The sequence below is a fragment of the Hypomesus nipponensis genome, chromosome 12, assembly GCF_054491055.1.
Source record: "Hypomesus nipponensis isolate SF chromosome 12, ASM5449105v1, whole genome shotgun sequence".
Lineage (NCBI taxonomy): Eukaryota > Metazoa > Chordata > Actinopteri > Osmeriformes > Osmeridae > Hypomesus > Hypomesus nipponensis.
In genome coordinates this window covers 6,684,699-6,694,953 of record NC_140372.1, presented here as the reverse complement: position 1 = coordinate 6,694,953, position 10,255 = coordinate 6,684,699, and the positions used below count along the sequence as shown (strand labels likewise).

The window sequence follows — 10,255 nt, the reverse complement described above, 5'->3', positions numbered from 1 at the left end:
ATCTGACATGGCGATTGTTTTCCACACTTTAAATTATTGGACGATTTAAATCAAACCTGACACTCACCCCTCTTTAGAGTGGGACGCTATTTAATTAGGGCTGAGTTGAAGAGTCGCCAAGTGCCTACATATTTCACTGCTTGAGCTAGTATGTGAGAGAGAGATACAGTAGGGACGTCATTCAGAGGTCCTTACTCATTGTGGCTGCGTTCTGTCTGGAGGGACACATGTTTTGTACTCTCGTATATGAAAAATGTATTCAGGTGGCACAGAAGAGAACCAGTCTGTCAGTATACACTTGGGGATGCTGACGGGTACTGAGGTAGGTAACAGTTGTGAAGACTCAGCTAAAAGACGCCTTCCTCATTGGAGACTCCAACGTAAAATATATTATGGCCAGAGTGAATCTGTGCCCTTTGTTTTGTTGTGAACAACAGCTGGGTATCTACGGTGAAATTATTGGAAGAAAAGTGTCGGACTCACACTTAGTATACATAGTGGATTGCACACGCATTTTATACTGTATAACCCTTGACAATTGCGCAGCACAAGCAATATAGCATCTCTATTGTAGGATAGTACTTCTGCTGTGATATATGTTATTACATTAGGGGTCACGTCACACCAAGGAGAAAGAACCCCACATTTCAAGCCGTCATATGACATATAATCAATACAGAGGTGTCAGTTAATTGGTGCAGTAGAGGCAAGATGTTTAAAAGTTTTTATGATGGTCCGACATCCTCTGAAGCCATAGTATTTGATAGATGCATTATATTAACTCAATTAAACAAATCACTGCTGTTTCCACCGGCTTGATTATAATTTTTTTCCGAGACAATTGAATATAAAGCGCTCTCCATTTTACTGAGTGTGCACTTCTTCCCGATCATGGGCACGTCCTGTGGTGAGACTCGGCATAGAGACAGATTGCAATCTGTTGAAGGGCTTTTAGAAGATCACAGGCAATTGATGTCCTCCCATGAGTCCATGGTGAGCGTTTGCTAGTCAGTGCCTTCCTCTTTCCGGATTTGATCTCGGACCCTGTGATAGTGTCGCAAGTTTGTTTACTGGTCCAGGGAGATCAGCTTAGTCTGAATATCAATACCTGTCATGACATTTATGGTGAACATGTGTTTGTAGCACTTAGATACACCGTAGTCCATTACGCAGAACAACTGGGGGAAAAAGCTTCTTTACCACCACTTGAGTTTCAGAATCCAATCCGCGTCGCGGCGTGTACAGATCTCTCCGGGAAGCAGCACAGTTGAATATAAGAACAGTAACGCCGCTTTTCTTAGAATAGCAACAAGTGAGCATCGGACAGTACATTAAGCTACGGAGAGGTGAGCATAACGTCCGTAAGTCTTTACGCATTGTTCTAATCAATACGAGTTTTGGTTTTCTTATTATTGAATAATCCGTACGTTTGAGCAGCATGCCCTTCACGAACAAAGATCCTGATTGAGAATATACTCGAAGGTGCAGGTGTACTAGTTTCAATTTGATAAATAGCTTTTTTGATTTGATATAGCTTTAGAAACGGGAATATTCACGATATTTGTTTATAAAGCACAGTGGACTACACTCGCGTTGGACACATCTGTTGGTAATGCTAAAAGGTTTATTTTGTCAGTTTTTGGCTTTGTGAAAGTACATTCCAACTTTTCAACAACTATCCATAAATGAGTTTTACAGATTTTGCAATATATATCCTACATTTTGTTATCAAACATCATCATTATCATCTATAACTGGAAGACGTTGCTGTAGAATGTTGTGAGTATGGTAATTTAACCTTTACCTTGGTCTGTTGTACTGGGGAACAAAGACACAGAGGGTCTGCAAAGATAGTACACCTAATCTAGAAGCAGGTGTTCAAGGCTAGACTGACATGCAATTTGGATTATTGAACTAGATAGCACAGGACCACCATTTCTTGAACGGCATGGCACAGGTGTGGTAAGATAAGGAAGAAGACCTTTTGGTGATACAATACTATTTGTCATAAACCATCTTGATGTAATACACTACTCCAAAAACATCTCCAAACGTGACCTAGATAACAACTTGGCCAACTTTGTTTTCTCCTAAAAGAATGCATGGTATATTGCCTGACAGGAATTTAACCATTCTGCTGTGCAAGCAAATATATTTGGAGAACGTACAACATTTCCACTCTATCAAGTCCCCTGGGTGCTGCCAGGGGCACGTCATACAGTGTGTTTTTTACAGTGGGAATGCATAGCTTGTGTGAGTCTGTCTCCGCAGCCTGAAATTGGGAGTAACCATCTGGAACTATCAGAGCAATTCTATTATTACCAGGATAATGTATCTTCCCCATTTATGCTGTCTGTGTCGGGGGGGGGGGGGGGGGGGGAGGGGGGGCTGGAGTCTTGTTAATTCAAATCTCTTTCTCTCTTGCTTTTCCTCTCTGACTCTGTTTCTCTTTCTCTCACAGAATCCTTGACTTCCGAAGGATTTTGTGAGAGAATGCCTTCGTCTCCGGATCTACATGACCTCATGTTTTCCCCCTGTCCTTCTAGCTGGTTTCCTGGTTCACCATGCTGGGCTTCGACCTAGTCCCCAGTCTCACAGTACAACACATTTGAGTGGGTTGACACATGGAGGATACTGGCTTGTTGAGGTGACCAATTAACAAGGCCTCCCCAGATGTATACCCCCACTGTCCTCATGGACGATGAAAACCGTTCAGGTACAGAGATAATAATCAGGTCTGACGATACACAAGCTAATGGAGGTTTCTTACACACACTGGCAAGCCCGGATCTCTGTCCCCAGGGTCTCACACTCCTCTCTGAGGACATTGTGTCTCGTCCTGTTGATGGCATTAGTGGCGGTGGCAGCCTGCCCTAAGAACTGCCACTGCTCAGAGAGGAATGGTGTGGTGGTCCAGTGTGTCTCACGGAACCTGGACAAAATCCCGTCCAATTTGCCGGAGGACACCGTTGTCCTCCTCCTGTCCTCCAACCGCATCAGGCACATCCCCAAACAGGCCTTCAAGGACCTCCGCCGGCTCAGGGAACTCGACCTGTCACGGAACGCCATCGAAAGTGTGGATGCCGGGGCATTCCAGGGCATAGCCGAAGGACTCCGCTCCCTTGACCTCTCCAACAACCAGCTTCGCAGTGTGCCCAAAGACACCTTCTCCAAGTTGGAAGCACGGGTCAGCCTGTCTCACAACCCCTGGCACTGTGAGTGCTCTTTGCAGGAGATGCTAAGAGACATGAGATTGGACCCAGAAACAGTCAACCAGGTCAACTGTCATACGTCGGTGCAGGAGGAGTACGCGGGCCGACCCATCATCCAGATTCTGGACTCTGGGATCAACTTCTGTAACTTCCACCACAGGACGACGGACGTAGCCATGTTTGTGACCATGTTCGGTTGGTTCGCCATGGTGATTGCGTACATTATCTATTACGTCAGGCACAATCAGGAGGACGCTCGCAGACACATGGAGTACTTGAAATCTCTGCCCAGCACCTCCCAAATCAGCAAAGACTATGACACTGCCAGTACGGTGCTCTAGGCTGCCGTTGCGTGTGTGTGAAACTGGGTGTTTTGGTGTGTGTGTCTGATCAGGACAAGAAAGTATGGATTACAAAACGTGATGTCAACAATGGAATAGTACTTTTATAAATGTTATAAATTTATAAAAGTGGTACACTATTTAGAAATGTAACAATTTTGATTAGACATTTGTGTGTATTAATTACTTGAGTATTTAAGTTAACTGTCAGGATGAAAAAAAGAATAATGAAGGTTTCTACTTCCCATTAGTGAATCTATTGTCCGATTTCATAAGCATTATATGAATGAAAGTGGTATGTTCTCCTGGCTAAGAAATTCAGTCAGTATTGTCTCATTTAACCAGCATTAACATGTTTCCAATGTGAACATACTGTACATGATGTTTGTCCTGATCCATCCATCCATTCCTGAAAAAAAACATCATAATGACACTTTGTACTGTGTACATGTACTGTACATTGTGGGAGAAATCAGGGATTTCTTATGTGTTTATGCGAATCACAATCAATGGATCAGTTTGTGCTTTATTATCGCTTTGTTATCTTAATACTCATTCATAGATGTGTATTCCTACTGTAATCACTTGTGTATCAATGACAGTCCTTTATGGAACAGACACTGCACTACGGGTAGTCAGGCCCAAGTTGCTACAACAGATGATTCATTGTCTACTGATAATGGTCAAAATAAGCACATAAGAAGTTCCGGATTTCTCCCACGGCATCCATGTATCCCTGCATCTTGAAGTGCCTAGAAACAGGACCCTTTAAACCATGGCACTGTGAACAATCTGGAAAATAAATGTATAGATCAGTAAATCAATTTGAATATTTTGCCACAACATTAGTAAAAGTACATTAGGTTCTCTGTATAACTCATGACTGGTATCTAGTTGTTATACAGTAATTATCTTTAATGCTACCAATGTAACCAGTCCTACTGAGCACTCCTGTATACACAGTAACTTTATAGTCAATAGCAAAATGAACATGTAGTGTTCAGGATACATCAATATACTTTTGTCTGCTGCATTTGCGTTCTGTAATATTTACATAACATTTTACATTATATTGTGTCTGCTCAAATGGTAGTTTATGTAATTCATGTGTATTGGAGTCCTGGACAAGAATTTGTGAGAACTTTAGTTACTGTAATACTAAACTCTATTTGAGTGGGAACTATGTACTGTAGAGTCTCGAAATTATTTGTCAAGGAAGATTGTCATTAAATGTCCTTTTTTTCTGGAGATGAAAAAGAGATTTAAGGCCTCTGAAGGGCAGTTTATCTACTGAAGCTTCCTGTCCATTTGTGTCGGTCTGACACTTTTTGCAGACTTTTTGCTGATGGAGATGGTATGTTGGTCTCATTTCCATCTACTTAATGCAATACTGGGAAGCTCTTTTTGTACCTTTCATTTCAATCAGACTGTGGTTCAGAAATCGTTATAGAAGAACTTTGGTTATGAAAGTATATGAAACATTAAGAGGGAGGACAGAGATTTATCTAGACCATTTTTGACCTGCCGTATAGTACTGTTGCACAACTCAGCCCTGATGCATGGGTTTATAATGAGGTTTTAAATTTATCACAAGAAAATATATATCATTATGAATTATATAAAAGTGCTAAGGACCAATAAGTGACTGTGAGTCTCCGGTCTACTGTGCAGTTCTGGAGAGGATACTGAAAATAATGTTCTGTGTATACATTGTTTAATCATAGCTGTTGTCCCTTGTCTTCCCTTTCTTTCATGACGACTTCATCTTTTACTTTTTCTTCTGGCTGTCTCAGTAAAGTCTAACTTAAATCATAGGGTTTTGCTTTGAACAGTTGATTACATTTGTTATTGTTAAACAGTCCTTATGTTTTCTTCAGTAACACTATGCCCCTTTGGAAAATACATTCTCTAATGTGGATCCTGTTTTGTCTGGCGAAATTTGATTAACCACACAGTAGGAAACCTCATCTTGTGACAAAGTGGTTTGTTATCCAAGTCTTTACTTCACAGTGTCTGCCACTAGTGAAAGTAATGAATTACACAACAAAGTGCTATTTCAATATAGACAGAAAAAAACTGATGAATTAATGATTACATCAACAAGAATTATTATTTCACAGGCAAAAGGGCAAAATACTTTGGGCTAAGAGTGAAATTGGTACATCATATCTGCATATTGTGATATTTACCCTTTGAATTAATCACACCTTGCTGAGCAGTGCACAGAAAGGTTAGACACACTAAGGTTGTTTCTGTTTCAAAATGATTTATTTTTGTGTTTCTGGCCAGTTTCCTGTAATTATAACTTGCTGAATGACCGACCTACACTGACTCAATTTCGTTATTCAATCTTTGCATCTTCTAGTATTGCAGTCAGTTACCATTGTACAAAGGAACCTTTTTTTTGTTTTGCGGGATCTCCAAAACTAAAGGTTACTTTTAAAGGTTATCAAAGGTGCTCAGAACTTTTCATTGTATTATACCAGAGAAAAGGTATTGAGATAGTGATGGATTAAATGATTTGAATAGGCCTTATGAGCTGTCCATTGTCCCTATTAGCTGTTATAATTTGTGTAAGCTCCATCCCTCCATTTCTAATGGCTTACACATTTTCTCAGGATCTTAGAGCTGTCACACAGGAGCCTTCATCTCTGGAGAGAAGCACCCTCTTCAACAATGGACTAACACCTTTTCATGCTGTAAACATCTACCATTTACAATTGTCAACATTCCACAGTCCTCAAGTCCTCAAATGATTGTGGTCCAGATCCTCATCAAGCTGAAGTCTTGGTATCAATAGTAGACATGCTGGCCGTTTCAGTCTCGCATGATCCTTTCACAGTCACCTGCGAGTGGCTACCACTGTACTCTCGTAGACTGGTTGTGGCAACACTTTTAGTTCAAGGTGTTGTCTATGAGCCGCTGCCTAACATGCAGCCTCATTGGGATACAGAGGAGTGTATGTCCTTGTGTGGACATCCCCTGTGGCACACAATGCTGCCAGCATATGGTGAAGGTCGACCCCCCTCTAGCCTGGTGCCTGGAATAGTGGGTTTGTTTGGGTAAAGGAAGCTTTCCCTACCTAGCCTTTCCGAGACTGCTGAACAACAACAGCAGATGGCAGGAAAGTAAATTTAGGGTTATGAGCCATGGTGATTGTTTGGGGAGACAATTTTCTCTGAATGCGTTTAGATAAATTGCCACGATAACTCCAAAATCGGTTTGTATTGGGTTGAAAACAAACTTAATTGTATGTATTTATCACAGAAGTGGAAATGTTTACACTTTTCAATTCACCTAATGACAAGATTTACTTTAATTGTTCCTATATTCAATGTTAAACATGTAATTAATTACTATAGTTTAACAACTTCGGATGACTTTTTATTCCAGTCCTCATTTCTAATCTCACTGTTTAGTTGTTGGGGGATCCATTATTGATAGATGAAACAAACCTTTTTGCAAACGAGTAAAGGCTTCTATCAAAGACAGTCCATATAAATGTAGTAAAAGGGTAGGGAAGAAAAGGAAAATGCAAAAAGCACCGCTCATTCAGGGCATCCTTCTGTGTAAATACAACAGTCTGATGATACATGCACCTCGGCTGCAGTCTGGAATCGTTTTTTACCTGATACTAACGGTACTGTAACGTAGCACCACTATGCACCCTTTGTTCTTGAGTGTACGGTAGAACATGCCACAATATGACTACAGGCCAAATTGAACACCCTAGCAAATTTTAGTTGGCTGAAGAAAGAAGAAAATCCTTGAAAAACTATAAAGGGTTTCTACAGTCTACAATGCCAAATCTTCACATCAAATACACCATTACAGTTTAACAAATGTAAAGATGATATTAAGTTAAACTTAACAGACTGTGATGACTTTTACTGTTCCTGATAACTTTCAGCAGAAAACGAATTGGAACCCCCAGGAGAACCAATATGAGGCCAAAAAGGCAAAGGCATGCTCCTGACCTCATGTCCCTCATCTTAATCATGCTTTTATTCTGGGCCCAGTCACTGAGACATTATCCTACAAGCCCTGAGTCCACCGCACAGCAGAGCGTAATGAATGGAATATTATTAATTAGCCTGAGAAAGCAGAGGTCAGTGTGTCTCTCCCTGTCACTGTTAGGAAAGATGAATGGTCTTGTCGTTAGCCTTACATGGCTGCTACAGATGTGCGATGGCTAAATCAAGAGCAGGTTGACTCCGATCAATACTGCTGGCCGCTTGGCCCTGGATGTGTTCCTACCAGATCTCATGAATCCCACCCATGCCGCTCTCTCACATGCAGTGACCGCTTGTACATGATAGAACGGATTCCATAATGATATTAAAGTAATGTGATTGAGGGCTGGGCACATCACTGTGGACCCCTGGGAGTGTGGAAAACAGCAGATCTGGACCTGGCTCACGTTAGGAGAGGCTTGGAAGAGGGGAATGGTGTGGAGATTTATGTAGTAAACAAAGGGATACTAATTCACTTGGTGTTTCAATTCAGGGTTTGGGACTTGATTCAATCAAACCTAATTATCCAGATCTCAACAGACTGAATCACAGCAATACTCTCAGGACAGAAATATGTGAGGGGAAAGGGGGCGGGGGGGTGATACAATTATGTTGAGATAAATCTTGTAGCATACAAATGAGTATTCGATCAGCGTTACACAATAAACATAGCTGTGTAATCTCGGGCTGAAAATAACATAATAGGACAGCCTTCCTTTTTGTCATATTTCCATCCTTCCTTTTAGACAGCAAGGCATCAATGAGGAGCCCAAGTAGAAGCAAGTAACGCTTAACAATATCTATCTAACAATCAAAAAATATTACAGTCGTTTTTTCTTTGGGTGTATTATTGGTCATGTACATGGTGAAACACTCAAACAGTCAATTTTTACCTCAGACCCTTAAAAATAGACACCACTAAGATTCTGTTCATCAACTTCACGCAAAATGTATGTCTATATATATTAAACTCATGGGCGTATAGATCCTAGTTTGTTAAAATGCTAGTAAGTATTTAGACAAATAGAAGACAAGTGAAAACCTGAGGTAGGTAATGTCAGTCCACTATTCAAGGAACATCATGCTTGCCCTTCCTGCTCTTACCTTTCCATTCCAGCATTTCAGATCTCATGGGGAAGATGGTAAATTCAGATCTGCCCCTTTTCACATACCTTTTTCTTTGAATCTTCTTTGAGAGTTCAGTCAGTGGTTTAGGAATCCATTTTGGGCCCCTAGAGCCGATTTCTTCCCTCTCTGAATGTGTTCTCCCTCATAGGCCATGACCTTCACAAAGACAGTATAAAACATTAGCAACACGTGGCCCTGGAGATAACTGTCTGGCATTAAGTCTCCTGACTCATTTAAAGTCACTTTTATAAGCGGTGGTTGTGTGGATCTTTTTACTGATATGTTACAGAGTGTAAATAGAGTGTAAAATATTTCCAGAGCAAACCGTTTTAATACTAACTATAATTGACATTAATTTGAATCCATTTGTCAGATTTTAGAGAAACATTTATTAAACAGAGTAAATAATTTCTTTGTTCACTGGTAGCCACCAAGGTCCCTAATGAGATGCAGCTGTTTTTGTCAGTTCTGTCAGATGTCATGGTAACCCTACATCCTCAAAGCTGTCACTGGACCTCAAGCCCCTTAAGTGAGAGCCCAGCGCCCTATTAAACACATGCTGATTGTGTGTGTGTGTTTATGCATGTCTGTGTGTGTGTGTGTGTGTGTGTTAACAAAGTGCTGTGTTGTTTGTTCAAAGGACAGAGCGAGGGAAACAGAAGTGGGATTGGCTAGCAGGTGCATCTCGGATTTTGTTAATGGTCATTTCGGTTCTGCTTTGGCAATTCCTAATTTCCTGATGGATGTAATGAACCATTACATTGGTGTGGCGAAATGGGAATAATGATGTTTCCTATTTTCAAGAGACAATGTCTTTCATTTCACCATTATTATGTAGGCTTTCATGTATTGATTGTGGTTGGATGTTCTTTATTTTGTCTTTTGTGCATTTTGACTTACTTTTTGCCACCAAATCTCCTAAATGAATCGATTCTTTTGAAAATGGGTAACACAGACAACAACAAACACATTTTCACTAGTCACCCAAGAATTTCACAAGTACACCATGTAACAATAAATGAAAGAGCAGGCATTGTATAGTTCAAATTCCCATGTTGTTGTCAGCAGTAAGCAGATGGAGGTGACTGTTAAGTATTCAATCTTTTACTGTTAAATGTAATAATTGTAACACTCGTCATATCAATTATTTTGACAACCATGAACAACGCAAATTCATGGATGCCGATATGGCTGTCAAACACATTGTGGTTTAGGTTTGGATTGGTTAAATATGTACTGTCTTTTACAGTCTGTGATAAAAGGATTTGAAAACTATTTTAATGAAAAGCTTTTTATGTTCCCTAATGGAAATATTGGCAAACAGAAACGTGTGACACAACTATTTCACTACATCAGAATGTGAACTTGTGACTGAATTACTTGATGTAGCATTTAGGTTGAGAAAAGCAATGTTAAAAATGTCAAATTAATTTGGTGATAAGGGTTATCTGGAATGTGGAGGTTGGATCTTACTGTTGGATTATGCTTTACAGTTATGTTTGCACATACAGTGAACCATCTAGAATCAACCGTTCATCGAACCGATCCTGAAGGCAATTTG

General features: G+C 40.4%; 1 pseudogene; it reads left to right on the top strand.

The window, feature by feature from the left end:
• The first annotated feature begins 2,755 nt into the window (after positions 1 to 2,755).
• LOC146260820 (leucine-rich repeat-containing protein 3 pseudogene) lies at positions 2,756 to 3,553 on the top strand (annotated as a pseudogene).
• Positions 3,554 to 10,255: the final 6,702 nt, after the last annotated feature.